This window comes from Rhinatrema bivittatum, chromosome 1 (assembly GCF_901001135.1).
Source record: "Rhinatrema bivittatum chromosome 1, aRhiBiv1.1, whole genome shotgun sequence".
Classification (NCBI taxonomy): Eukaryota; Metazoa; Chordata; class Amphibia; order Gymnophiona; family Rhinatrematidae; genus Rhinatrema; species Rhinatrema bivittatum.
The window spans coordinates 607,149,765-607,165,235 of record NC_042615.1 but is presented as its reverse complement, the minus strand read 5'-3'; positions in this window follow the sequence as shown (position 1 = coordinate 607,165,235).

Here is a 15,471-nt window from a genome sequence, read left to right as displayed (position 1 = left end):
AGTGTGGACTGTGAGGATGGTATTCAAAACCTTTGTGTACCTTATAGTTTTTAGTAGTGTATGTTTTACTCTGATTATGTATCCCTTGCACTCTGAGTATTCAATACAAGTTGTTTACCATATACTAAAATGTACATGGTGACTGGCTATGAAACTCTGGAAATGAAGTTTAAGAGTTTGGTTCTAAGTGGGTGTTGTGTGTCTGTGTTTCTGTGAGCTTTGTTTATGCCTGCATTATTAGGGATATTGGGGAATCAGGTTCATGGAGGGAAGATTGCCAGTGTGCTCCCTAACCAGTTAAGGGAATGTGAGCTGCCCAGCTGCTCCTCACAGGGTTCTCATCACCATCTGCATGACTTAGTATCTGAACCCACTAAATAAATATGAGAAACCCTCCAGTCCATCCCTAGATGTCCCTAGGTTCTAACAAGACATTTCAACTCTCAAGAGCCTTCCATCCCCCTTGCCCTTCTCCCTCCTTGGAGATCTGGGATTGGTTGTGTTTGCCTTTATAACCTAGCCATTTGTAGTGGTTAGTTCAGAACAGACACAAAGCAATACAGATGTCTGTTTTTTTCCTCCTGGTGAGGCCTCCCTGACTCATCAGGTTTTTGCTTTTTGAAGAGGACATACACTGTGCACTCCCTGTCAGAGGGTCTCTCTTTTATTGGTTGCAGTAAGCAAACCTTTGTGGACGGAATCCCTGTGGGACTTCCGTTCCAAGGCTGAAGACCAGTGAGCCCATTCACCCCCTGACTGTGGCAAGCATCTGTGACAAGCTTGGCAGCGTGAGACATTTGATGGCCAGAGGAAACCTATTTTTGGAAAGAGACTGTGTTTAAACCTTCCTGCTTTGGGGAAGGTCTTACAGGCTTACCCAGACTCGAACCAAACATGGCTAGATGCCCAATATAGGGGCGGATTTTCAGAGCCCTGCTCGCCGGTGAGCCTATTTTACATAGGACTACCGGCGCGCGCAGAGCCCCGGGATTCGCGTAAGTCCCGGGGTTCTCTGAGGGGGGCGTGTAGGGGGCGTGTCGGAGGGCGGGCCCGGTCATTGCGGCGTTGCGGGGGCGTGTCGGCAGCGTTTTGGGGGCGGGTACGGGGCGTGGCTACGGCCCGGGGCAGTCCGGGGGCATGGCCGCGCCCTCCGTACCCGCCCCCAGGTCGCGGCCCGGCACGCAAGAGGCCCGCTGGCGCGCGGGGATTTACTTCTCCCTCCGGGAGGCGTAAATCCCCGGAGAAAGGTAAGGGGGGGGGTGTAGAAAGGGCCGGGCGGGTGGGTTAGGTAGAGGAAGGGAGGGGAAGGTGAGGGGAGGGCGTTAGAGGATTCCCTCCAAGGCTGCTCCGATTTCGGAGCGGCCTTGGAGGGAACGGGGGTAGGCAGCGCGGCTCGGCGCGCGCCGGCTATACAGAATTCATAGCCTTGCGCGCGCCGATCCAGGATTTTAGTGGATACGCGCGGCTCCGCGCGTATCTACTAAAATCCAGCGTACTTTTGCTTGCGCCTGATGCGCCAGCAAAAGTACGCCTATTCGCGTTTTTTGAAAATCTACCCCATAGTGTATACAGCTGCTATCCTGGTTTGTGTTCAATGCAGAAGTACATGCCTCCCTCCAGTCCCCTAATCTTCACTTCATAGCTATCCCCCCCCTTTCTACCACCCCACCCCCACACTCTGTGTTTCTTCTTCTTGTGTGTTTAATTTTGCCAGCTCCACAAACCCCTTTAGAGCCCACAGTTTGTAAAGTTCTTATACTTGTATATTTAACATGGTCACATTTTGCTTAAATAATAAGTCTTACTCTATATCTGTACCCCACATGCTACTGCACTTATGTGATCTCCTTGACTCCTCAGATTGTACAGTCTGCAAAAATTGTTAATATTATTATTGTACATACTTCTGATGCGACCTATTTGCTTCTCAGAATGCACAGTTTATAAAATTGTTATTATTGTACATATTGCTTGGTCTTACTTTTTTCACATAATGAGGTTATTCACCGCCTGTACCTTCACTGGTACTGTTCCTATTTTTTCTTCCTCATAACTATATTTTCCCCTCTGCCGCTTCCATCTCCTCTTTTCTCGCCTGCTCCCCCTTCCCCGTCCCTGTTAATTGTATTTTCCATCTTTCTCAGTTATATGTGAACCGGCGTGATGTTCCAACAAAGTTTATAAATAAATAAAGGTCTTCCTCACTGGCCTGACACAGAGGACAAGGGCTGAAGATCTGTGAGTCCATTCAATCCTTGAATGTGGCAAGCACCTGTAACAGCAGAACACAAGTTGGGGATAGATTTTGACTGAGGAAGGATTTCTCTTTTGCTGTGAGGAGGTTTTAAACCACCCCCTTCTCACTGAGAGCCAGGCTGGTAAAGCAGGTTCCTGGTCCTAATGACTTTTCAACACGAGGAGTCACCATTCAAACCAACTACAGAGACAATGTAAGACCTGGAGACTCCCATCTGGATCTCCATCTACGTGGGACCGGGACACAGGGCTTGGTGGTTGTCACTGGAGACTCAGGTAGGATTGCTTTTCTGTGGTAGAAGGGGATCCCTTTCACGGGAATCTCGGTAGTCGCTGGGAGAGCTTTGTCACATTTACTTCACCATGGGAAGCTCTGCTCAGACTGCTGAAGTAAAGGACATCTACCCAGAGTGAACACCCATGACTATAACAAATTCATCTGTAACTTCATATTTATGGATAAAAAGGACTTTAATTTTGACTTTTAACCAATCAGTAAACATTATGATTTAACACCCAGTGCCTGGTACTGCTTGGTTTGTCCCAGCAACTTCTTCCAGGGGATGCTGCAGCTAACAACACATACAGGGATTATTACACCATTGTCTGAGCCATAAATGAAAGCATCCACCCATAAAAAGAATCCACCTCTGTGATAGAGAGTGCAAGACATAGGAGAAGGGCTGCTTGGAGCAGCCCCAAAGAAACAAATATGTTTGTGTGCCCCTGGGGTTGAAACCAGCGCTAAGGGTTACATATAGAAGCACATTTTCTCTTCATTGTAAGGTGAATTTTCAGAGTTGCACATGTAAAAATTAGCAGATATGTGTGCAGACAGCACATATTTGCACAAGTACTACTTTATAAACCTCAAACAGGCTGATACAGTACAGTGCGCTCCGGCGAAGCGCACTGTTAACCCGCGATTGGACACGCGTTTTGGACGCGCTAGCTTTACCCCTTATTCAGTAAGGGGTAATAGCACGTTGAAAACGAGCGTCCAACCCCCCCCCCCCCCCGAACCTAATAGCGCCCGCAACATGCACATGCATATTGATGGCCCTATTAGGTATTCTCACGCAATTCAGAAAGCAAAATGTACAGCCAAGCCGCACATTTTACTTTCAGAAATTAGCGCCTACCCAAAGATAGGCATTAATTTCTGCCAGCACCGGGAAAGTGCACAGAAAAGCAATAAAAACTGCTTTTCTGTGCACACTCCGACTTAATATCATGGCGATATTAAGTCGGAGGTCCTGAAAGTTAAAAAAAAAAAAAAATTTGAAATCTGCTCGCGAGTTGAAAACCGGACGCTCAATTTTGCTGGCATATGGTTTCCGAGCCCGTGGCTGTCAGCGGTCTCGAGAACCAACGCCAGCAAAATTGTGCGTCGGCTGTCAAACCCACTGACAGCCGCCACTCCTGTCAAAAAAGAGGCGCTAGGGACGCGCTAGTGTCCCTAGCGCCTCTTTTTACCGCTGGCCCTAATTTAAATATTTTAGTTTACTGAATCGCGCGCACAGGACACTGGCCTGTGCGCGCGCCCGCTCTCCTGCGAACTTTACTGTATCGGCCTGATACAGATGCAAATAATAGTGCATGGAATACATTTGCTCATATAAAATAAGGGCAGGCCAGGGGTATTCCAGGACAAAGCCAACATTTATACATATAAGTTGCTATTTTAAAACCTACCAAAGCAATGCCCGTATGTCTGTTACCTGTGTATATTTACCCCTGCTAATTATCTGGTGTAAGTGAAAAATAAAATTCTTTATAGCCAAACACTGACTGCATGAGGGGGTCAGGGTAAACTGGGGAGAGTTCAGGCTGGAGAACCAGGATGAGCTAGAGAGAGACTGGACATATTGGTGAAGTAACTGGTAAAACTGGTAATTTCCTTAATGTGTGCATGTTACAAAATGTGATGGTTTACATGCATACAAACCTATAAGTACTAGAGATGTGCTTCGGGATTGAATTTCGTGTCGGGCTTCGTTTCGGGGCTCCCCCACGGGAATTTCGTTTTTCCTGCGGTTCAGGTTTTGTTTTTTTTTCGGGGGCCCTGATTTTCGGTTTAGTGCGCGCCAACGGCAATTTGACTGGTTGGACTGCCCTGGAAACACCTACACTACATCCAAGTAAATGTATGCAGAAACATGCTATGTGCACATAAAACTGCCCACCTGACACGTGGGTAAACCCTCAGGGCGGGTCATTTTATCACTGTGTGTGTGTTTACGGGTTAAATCTGCACGCATGTTTAAATTCAGACTTTACCCTGAAAGTTGCTTTGAAAATTTGTGGGCACTTTGCCCAGTGTACAAGCAGGTTAATACGCACAGTTACATCTCCTCTTCAGAGAGTGTAACTCGTGAGTAAACTCACATGCTTACTTTTTAAAATCAGGAAGTATGCGTGAGATTCAACTCCTCCCGTAGAATGCCTCTCCCCAGTTTGTGTAAAAGTATGGGTGCAACCAGGTAACGTGCATTCATTTCTGTGCACAGAGCCTTGGGTTGTTCCCTAAATTGTGGGCTGGATGCATGCATGTGTCAAATGATTATTTCTGTGACTTTTAACCTTTGTTTCTTAACACATGGTTGTATTTTTCCTTTTCTTTCCTTTCTATGCATTGGAAATTGAAATATGAATTAAAAAAAAACAACTCTGAACTGAGGAGCACACAGTGGAGCCATTAGCAATGTGTGAGAACAATATAATTCTTTCACACAATGAAATGGGGGAAAGGCATGGATACTTATTGGAGCTGGCAGGGAATACCATTATTGATCCTGGAAGACTATCAGTAGGAAAACTGTCAGTAGGGGCAGGCTGCAGCAGAGGTAGCAGCTGTACTGCGCTGCTGTTGTGACTCTCAAGATGTCTGCATTTCTACAGTATCCAGCATCATCACTAGGGTAGCATATGTGAGCTTTTTAAAGGGATAATATCTGTTTGTACTGCCTTGTGACAGCTGAAAGGCTTTTCGTGCTCTATTTTTTTTCTCATAAGCAGCAGACTTTGGAAAGGGCCGAGAGGAATGAATTGTAACAATCACTCATCTGGCTCCATATGAAATATTATTTTATTGAATATATATATATATTTTTTCAAACAGCTGTTTGTTAATCCGATCAGGTTCCTGCAATTCGTCAATAGAAATAAACATTTGTCCATTGTGTTGAACATGGCATAGTCACATGCCTGTGAGCATGTAGCACTATACAGAATAGATAAAATAGGGGATGACCAGTGCTTCCTGTTGATTAGGTTGACCTCCTCCCCCCCCCCCCCTCCCTTTACTAACCTTTTCTTATAGAGCATGAACCAATATTAGGTCCAGCTGTGGAAGCGGCAGTAGCAGTAGTTACAAGCTATGAGACACACGGACTGGGACAGAACCAGCACATGCTCTGCTCCCAGGTCCTACAACCCTTATAGAAGCTTGAGGGGTGGGGTTGGGGACGCAGACACCATGGGGATAGTTAGCACAGCCCACGCTGGCTTAGTCCCTGTCCGTGTTTCACACAATTAGCTGCTGCTTTCACCGCTGGGCCTAGGATGGGTCTCTAATCCACTCCATAAGAAAAGATTCATGGATGAGGGGATGACGAGGATGTTTCGAGTGATGTAAATGTGAGCTCATCTTGCCGTGGCGCAATTGATGCAACCTCATGGGCGGGGCCTTGAGGTCTGCGCCGACAGTGGGCAAATGAGTCTTGGCACAAGCCAGGCTATGACAAGTCCAGGAGACTGTGACTATGGTCAGATCTGAAGGGCCAGACAAGGCTGATGGGTCAGACTGAAGCTGAAGCTGGATGTGGAGCAAGGCTGAGGCTGAAGTTGAAGGCTTGGCTGGTGCAAAGCAAGGCCGGAGCAGAGTAAGGCTGGAGTCTGGAGCAAGGCGAAGACTGAAGATTAAAGCAAGGCTGAAGACTGGAACCGGGCTGAAGACTAAGAACCAAACGATCTTCTTCCTGAGGCAACGCTGTGTTGCAAGGTCCAGGTTTAAATACCCGGCCCTGGGACATCATCGGGATGTGCTAGGAGCCTGAATTCCCGCTGCAGGGTCCTCATAAGTCAGTGTGCCTAGAGGCGGGACTTGAGCGGCGGCATTTCCCTGCCGCATCAAGCAGCCCGAGTCAATTGATGGTGTCGATGCGAGTGTAACCACACGCAGGGTGTTCCTCGAGCAGTGAATGTACCAGTAGAGAGGGATGGGAGGAGGGTTTGCTACTGCAGAGACCAGGTGCCTGCAAAATTCCAGCAATTACATTGCATGCATTTAATATTCAAAGCAGGTTTAGGAGCTTAATTCCTCTTCGAAAATTGTCCCACCAAATCTGCCACACACAATTTACACCTGCTATTTGGTGTGCAAAAGTTCCTGACAATTTACATACATATGGTCGAATTTTACAAAGTATCTGCATAGGTCCAAACCCCGCCCCCAGTAATACTTCCACTCAGTCTGGGTAAACTTTCGCGCAAAGATCACCTACAAGCATACTTTTAGCTGCATATTGGGCAGATAGTTTTGTAGAAGGCCACTTCTGCAGGTAAAACACTGAAAATAAAGTGCAGAAGTTGCTTTCAAAATTACCCTCTAAATGGTACGTGAAGAGGAAAGGCATGATTTGCCAGGATACTGCAAAGTGGTACTTTCATGTAATAATGCATACTATGGATTGCCCAAATGAGAAAAGATGTATTTTAATATGATAGCAGTTGTTCATACTTTATAGACAAGAGCACTTTCTTTATATTTGGAATTTTGTGAATTGCTTTCCTATGTGTGTGTCTGCTACCTTTCCCACCATTGAATCCTATGAAGCCTGACCAAATAACCGTTTGAGATCGTGTGTGAATAAATCAGGATTGAGATTGTACTGTGGACAAGTAGTTTGTTTTTTTATTTCTTACATCACCGTGATGTAACTCCTCTATCATGCTCTTTGCCTGTGTTCCACATTTTTCGAAAGAGGGATCAAAATCATTGGAGCAACTTTGCAAGCATTTAGCTGGATAAGCCTCAAGGTATCAAGTTATCCAGCTAAATGGCAATTTTTGAATATTTCCCTCACTTATCTGGCTAATATACTTTTGCTGGACAACTTAGGCACAGTCCAGTAATGGAATAAGGTTAGATAGCTAAGTTATCCTGCTAACCCTGATAGTTGTCCTAATATTAGCAGGATACATGTACTTGGCTACAGCAGTCTATATTCAATAGTGTGACCGCACTACCAAATATCCCTCCAAAGTTAGATGGATATGTTTACCCGGCTAATTTTGGAGTTCGGCCAGTGACTGAATATGGACCTCATCATTATGAGGCTGTGGTTTGGAGTTGGGTCAGTGCCAAAAACCTCATTATATGCTCTTAACAACCTTTTTACTGTTATTCAACCTACTAAAGCCAACTTTCTCAGCCTCTGGATAGTGTTTAAAATATTCTAAAATATTCTTCTAACTCTCCCAAATAGCTGTTTGGCATGGCCTCCTTTCCAGCTTCAAAATGGATGAATTGATTACGTAAAGTTTACATATTAGCATTCAGTTAATCATCATTAATACAGGTCCTAAGAAAGTTTCAATATCCTGAAAATAAATGTATTGCATTTTTCCCACTCTTTTCTTCTAGTGCACAATTTACAATTCCTAAATCCAATCTTCTCTTCAGATCTGTCATTACTGGACTAGGTCCAAAACAGTCCAACCAGTCAAATTGCCATCTCCATATTCAAGAATGCTGGTTGGTGATGTCACCCTGGGCTTGAGAAGTTCATTTTGTGGGTTACAGAAATACTGAGGCCTGCTAGACTACTTTTGCCATTTCCAAGCATTAGGATTGCTATAGGTGACTACCTTTTACATTAAAATCATGATTCCTTAATGAATTAAAGTTTAATGGTCTGGATCATCCTTGCAGGATCCCAAAGTTACTTCCTTGTTAAGCTGACCCATCATTCTAGAAACTGTGATGCTGCAATTTTCCCCACTGTTATCCCTGTCAACCACTCTCTAAGAACTGTAACCCTGAGTAGAATGGCTATAAGCAGGAGGGACAAAAAAGAGGTAGCTGTACACTATTGTGCCCTTTTTATGCTGAGGTATCCGGCACCACCTCTCCACCAGTGGAATTAATTCAAATTGTTCATTGTATTTTCCTCCTTTCAGTTCAATGTAAGCCGGTATGATGTGCCTCACGAATGTCGGCAAAGAAAAGTCTATAAACAAACAAACAAACAAATAAATAAATAAATAAATTCAAAGCCCTGAAGTGACAGTTTTGAAAAGCATCCCCAGAATGGAGTGGTATACCTCAGAAGTGGGCATCCTTCTTCCTTGGGTTGCCCTTGTAGTTTGGGTGGAATTTAAGCCTCTGCTCCCACACACCATCATTCTTTTGGTCGGCTCTTGTTCAGAGCCCACACATGGTATAAGGGAGAAACAAGTCAGACAGGCACAATTTGGGACGGATTTTAAAAGGGTTACGCACGTAACACTTTAAAACCCCTCCTGTGCGCGCCAAGCCTATTTTGCATAGGCCCAGCGACGCACGCATGCCCCGGGATGCGCGTATGTCCCGGGGCTTGAAAAAGGGGGCGGGGCGGTCCGGGAGTAGGGGTGGGGCCGGAGCCTCCAGGCACAGTGGCCATTTGCCGCTGTGCCCAGGATTGTGGGCCGGCGCTCACAACCTATGCCTGCCTGGAGGCAGGCACAACTTCTAAGTTAAAGGTAAGGGGGGGGGGGATAGGTAGGGCTTGGGGGGTGGGTTAAGTAGGGGAAAGGAGGGGAAGGTGGGGCAGGCGGAGGGAATGGAGAGAGACTGCGCGGCTCGGCGCACGCAAGGTACACAAGTGTGCACCCCCTTGCGCACGCTGACCCCGGATTTTATAACATGCGTGCACAAATCTACGCCCGCGCCTAAATCTTAAAATCCGGCCCTTAGTGGTGATTTTCTCACCTGGAACCTCTTATTGCTGGCTTGGAATCTCTGAAATTGTTTCCTCTCCCACTTTGCAGCTGGAGTGAAAAGCAGAGAATGTTGCCAGCCAAAACCTGGTGCCTTTTTTAAGTACAAAATTTACCACTGTGCAGTGTGCACCATTTTAATATGGCCACTCATTAACTTAATAGAGATCCCTTCCTTAGTGGATTAATCCATCCCTAAATCATTTAAATAATAGTTGTATGCATTGAGGTTTGGAGAAATGGCTGAGATTTGTGCTGTTTAAAGGAAGACACATAAAGAAAAACTAATTTTGGATTTAACGGAGTGATTAGGACTGTGCAGAGCAATGTTCCCCAACTCAGTACTAGTGTCATAAATAACCAGTGCTTTTTTGAGCTAGCCACAAAGAATATTTATGACTTCGACACTGGGTTTCTAATCTATGCAATTATTTCTCATGCATATTCATTCCAGGCATCCTGAAAAGCATTAAAGCAGACCAGTTTGGTGTGTATTCCAGGCAGGGTTGGGAACCAGTACTGTTAGGGCCTGATTTTTAAAAGCATTTACATGCTTAAACTGAGTTTTACACATGTAAATGCACGTTACCTGTGCAAGTGGGCTTTTTAAAATTGCTATAAAATATGCCAATGAATTGTCCATTGAATATTCATGTGTAAGTGCATTTTACATGCATAAATGGCTTTTTAAAATTGATACAATAACATGTTACATTTACATGTGTAACTCCTTTGAAAATTACCTCCAAAGGTAGCATTTTTAATTGAGAGAAGATCAGAAAACTCCGTGCTAGCCTTCACCTTCTGAAAGTATTATTCCATAATATCGGAAAAGCATTGTTCTTTCCATTTAACTGTCTTGAGCAACATTTGGAAAACCAGGCTAAAAACTCCAAAATAAAATCATTCATTATTACTTCTCCATATATCATTTTCCAATGTTTTATTTTCACATATACAGTCAGATTAAAGAAGCACTATGGTTATTACTATAAGTGCTAATAACTTTAGCAAAATTTTTGCCATGGGCTCTAAGACGTTCCACATTTCAGACATGATTAATCATGATTTTAACCAAAATTTGCCATAATAAAATTACAAAAGTAGTTTTCTGATCTTTATAGTACCAACAGTTCCATTTTCTTTAAGATATATCATTATTATGATGCAATAATTAATTATATATTTAGGGAAAGGGTAATTGTGCATGAAGAATTTTTTAAAATACAATTTACATGAAATTATAGGCTTTTGTAAATTGCTGTTTGCATTGTCACATCCCAAAGCTCCAAAAGACGGCACCAGTAAGAGTGCCATGAACCCTCGATGGCTTCTCAAGTAGCAAACAGACACTGAAAGTGGCATTAGCATCCTAAGGCAGCATGAAGGGGGAACAAAGCAGACAAGGTGGCAATAAAACCTCCAAGGCAGGCACTGATAAAGGAGCCAAGCATAGAGATATGCATCATTTTTTATTTTCATATCGTGCTTCATTTTCGGCCCGCCGTGGGAAATTTCATTTCCCCGCGGTTTGAGCCTTTTTTTTTTCGGGAAAAATGATTTTTCATGAAATTTCGGGGAAAACACGATCGTTTTTCGGGTCCTCCGAACCATGCCGAATTAGACAATTTTGTTGAAATTGTCCACTTCGGCAAAAACGAATGCACATCTCTACCAAGCAGCACAAAGAATGGCTTCAAGGTTTCAGAACATAATGAGAGGTGCAAAACAGCTCCCCCAGACTGGTAAGATGTTAGCTGTGGTTGGCATCTGACAGCAAGGCACAGTAGCAAAGGAAACTCCAAGGTATAAGGTCTGGGCATGGAATCAAGGCTGAGTGGCACAAAGACCCCCAAGGTGCAGGGTGGAATTTAGATTTTCTTGTAGAATGGGTTTATCAAATGTAAAGGTTCTTATCACAATTAGTACATCACACTGTTTTTTTCTGTTATAATTATGGGGTGGTTTTCCCGGAAAGTAGTGAGGGCTGCTTTATTTAGAGACCATTTCTCACATACACTGAGCTGCCCTCAACCTGTCCCGTTTCCTGATTTTCTGGTTTTGCATAAAATCTCTGGCACTACTCTTAATTGTTATTACATTCAGGACAGTCAAATGGTTATACTTGAGCATATTTTGTCTTATGCCAGTTTGTTCTCATTCAGAATGAAGGCTTCTTTGGGCAAAAATATCAGTATAACAAACAGTATAACAATTCAAGAAACCTTCTTCAGTTTCAGTGCAGGACTACTTTTTGGGTTCTTCTTGGCACTGCCAGTGCCAACCTGCCCAATTTTGGACACATTTAACTTTACTTCATCTGCTCTGCCTCCCTGGCATGATTGTTTTTATGTCTCTGGGGATGTTAAGATTACAACAAAGATTTAATATTTTGCAGTGGTATTGTAATGCCCACTGCCTAGGCCCACTGCCTAAACTCTGCCTGCTGCCAGGCAAACCGTGAGTGTCAAACTATCTACTCTGTCTGCACTATTTCTCTGACACAGACAGGCTTCAAAATACAGCCTGATATGCTCATTCTCTGCCTTGTCCTCACTGCTCACTTATACCCAATACTGCTTAGTGCCCACTGCCCGCGTTGTGCCTGTTGCCAGGCAAATAGAGAATAAATGAGTAATTTCAAGTGTACCTAAGGCTTCAATCACCGGAAAGGAAAAACAGAACAGCAACTGCAAGCGAAGCAACACAAATCCTCAATGAGACCCAGATATTGTGATGCAGTGCTGCCTCACTGCTTTGCTTTCCTCTCTTGTGTGACGGACTGTTGATGGGCAGGCACAGTAAGACTACATAATATGCCACAGCAAAAAACTTTACCAACAACTCAGAGAGAGTGCAGAGATATGCTTTCACACAATGTCTCGAGAAGCACTGCAGAGCAAATCTCTGACACGCTTAGGGCCGGATTTTAAAAGTTATGCGCGGGCGTAGATTTGTTCGCGCAACCCGGCGTGAACAAATCTACACCCGATTTTATAACATGCGCGCGCTATCGCACGCATGTTATAAAATCCAGGGTCAGCGCGCACAAGCGCGAAATCGTAGCGGCCTTGGAGGGAACTTTTTTTTCGGTCCCCCCCACCTTCCCCTCCCTTCCCCTATCTAACCCACCCCCCAGCCCTATCTAAATTCCCCCCTCCTACCTTATTTTATTTCTTATGCCTGCCCGAAGCAGGCGTATCTTGCATGCGCCGGCCGGCTGCTGGCGCACAAACCTCTGGCACGGCTGCACGAAGGAGCCCTCGGGACCACCCCTGGACCGCCGCCAGACCCCCGGACCCGCCCCCTTTAAGAACATAAGAACATAAGAAATTGCCATGCTGGGTCAGACCAAGGGTCCATCAAGCCCAGCATCCTGTTTCCAACAGAGGCCAAACCAGGCCACAAGAACCTGGCAATTACCCAAACACCTAGAAGATCCCATGCTACTGATGCAATTAATAGCAGTGACTATTCCCTAAGTAAACTTGATTAATAGCAGTTAATGGACTTCTCTTCCAAGAACTTATCCAAACCTTTTTTGAACCCAGCTACACTAACTGCACTAACCACATCCTCTGGCAACAAATTCCAGAGATTTATTGTGCGTTGAGTGAAAAAGAATTTTCTCCGATTAGTCTTAAATGTGCTACTTGCTAACTTCATGGAATGCCCCCTAGTCCTTCTATTATTCGAAAGTGTAAATAACCGAGTCACATCTACTCGTTCAAGACCTCTCATGATCTTAAAGACCTCTATGATATCCCCCCTCAGCCGTCTCTTCTCCAAGCTGAACAGCCCTAACCTCTTCAGCCTTTCCTCATAGGGGAGCTGTTCCATCCCCTTTATCATTTTGGTTGCCCTTCTCTGTACCTTCTCCATTGCAACTATATCTTTTTGAGATACGGCGACCAGAATTGTACACAGTATTCAAGGTGTGGTCTCACCATGGAGCGATATAGAGGCATTATGACATTTTCCGTTTTATTAACCATTCCCTTCCTAATAATTCCTAACATTTTATTTGCTTTTTTGACTGCTGCAGCACACTGAGCTGACGATTTCAATGTATTATCTACTATGACGCCTAGATCTCTTTCTTGGGTGGTAGCTCCTAATATGGAACCTAACATCGTGTAACTACAGCTAGGGTTATTTTTCCCTATATGCAACACCTTGCACTTGTCCACATTAAATTTCATCTGCCATTTGGATGCCCAATCTTCCAGTCTTGCAAGGTCCTCCTGTAATGTATCACAGTCTGCTTGTGATTTAACTACTCTGAATAATTTTGTATCATCTGCAAATTTGATAACGTCACTCATCGTATTCCTTTCCAGATCATTGATATATATATTGAAAAGCACCGGTCCAAGTACAGATCCCTGAGGCACTCCACTGTTTACCCTTTTCCACTGAGAAAATTGACCATTTAGTCCTACTCTCTGTTTCCTGTCTTTTAACCAGTTTGTAATCCACGAAAGGACATCGCCTCCTATCCCATGACTTTTTAGTTTTCGTAGAAGCCTCTCATGAGGGACTTTGTCAAACGCCTTCTGAAAATCCAAATACACTACATCTACCGGTTCACCTTTATCCACATGTTTATTAACCCCTTCAAAAAAATGAAGCAGGTTTGTTAGGCAAGACTTCCCTTGGGTAAATCCATGTTGACTGTGTCCCATTAAATCATGTCTTTCTATATGCTCTACAATTTTGATCTTGAGGATAGTTTCCACTATTTTTCCCGGCACTGAAGTTAGGCTCACTGGTCTATAGTTACCCGGATCACCCCTGGAGCCTTTTTAAATATTGGGGTTACATTGGCCACCCTCCAGTCTTCAGGTACAATGGATGATTTTAATGATAGGTTACAAATTTTAACTAATAGGTCAGAAATTTCATTTTTGAGTTCCTTTAGTACCCTGGGATGCATACCATCCGGTCCAGGTGACTTGCTACTCTTTAGTTTGTCAATCTGGCCTACTACATCTTCCAGGTTGACAGTGATTTCGTTCAGTTCGTCTGACTCATCACCCCTGAAAACCAACTCCGGAACTGGTATCTCCCCAACATCCTCACTAGTAAACACGGAAGCAAAGAATTCATTTAGTCTTTCTGCAATGGCCTTATCTTCCCTAAGAGCCCCTTTAACCCCTCGGTCATCTAATGGTCCAACCGACTCCCTCACAGGTTTCTTGCTTTGGATATATTTAAAAAAGTTTTTATTATGAGTTTTTGCCTCTATGGCCAACTTCATTTCAAATTCTCTCTTCGCTTGTTTTATCAATGTTTTACACTTAACTTGACAATGCTTATGTTTTATCCTATTTTCTTCAGATGGATCTTTCTTCCAATTTTTGAAGGATGATTTTTTGGCTAAAATAGCCTCTTTCACCTCACCTTTTAACCATGACGGTAATCGTTTTGCCTTCCTTCCACCTTTCTTAATGCGTGGAATACATATGGACTGCGCCTCTAGGATTGTATTTTTAAACAATGTCCAAGCCTGTTGAACACTTTTAACCTTTGCAGCTGCACCTTTCAGTTTTTTTCTGACTATTTTCCTCATTTTATCAAAGTTTCCCTTTTGAAAGTTTAGTGTTAGAGCTGCAGATTTACTTATTGTCCCCCTACCAGTTATTAGTTTAAATTTGATCATGTTATGATCACTGTTGCCAAGTGGCCCCACCACCGTTACCTCTCTCACCAAATCCTGTGTTCCACTAAGAATTAAATCTAAAATAGCTCCCTCTCTTGTTGGTTCCTGAACCAATTGCTCCATGAAACAATCATTTATTACATCCAGGAACTTTATATCTCTAGCAAGTCCTGATGTTACATTTACCCAGTCAATATTGGGGTAATTGAAATCTCCCATTATTATTGCACTGCCAAATTGGTTTGCTTCCCTGATTTCTCTTAGCATTTCATCATCTGTCTGACCATTTTGTCCAGGTGGACGGTAGTATACTCCTATCACTATACTCTTACCCAACACACATGGGATTTCTACCCATATAGATTCTACTGAGCATTTAGTCTCTTGTATGATCTTTAGCCTGTTGGACTCTATACCCTCCCGGACATAAAGTGCCACACCCCCACCAAGTTGATCCTCCCTATCATTGCGATATAATTTGTACCCTGATATAGCACTGTCCCATTGGTTATCCTCCTTCCACCAAGTTTCTGTGATGCCAATTATGTCAATCTCATCATTTGCTGCTATAC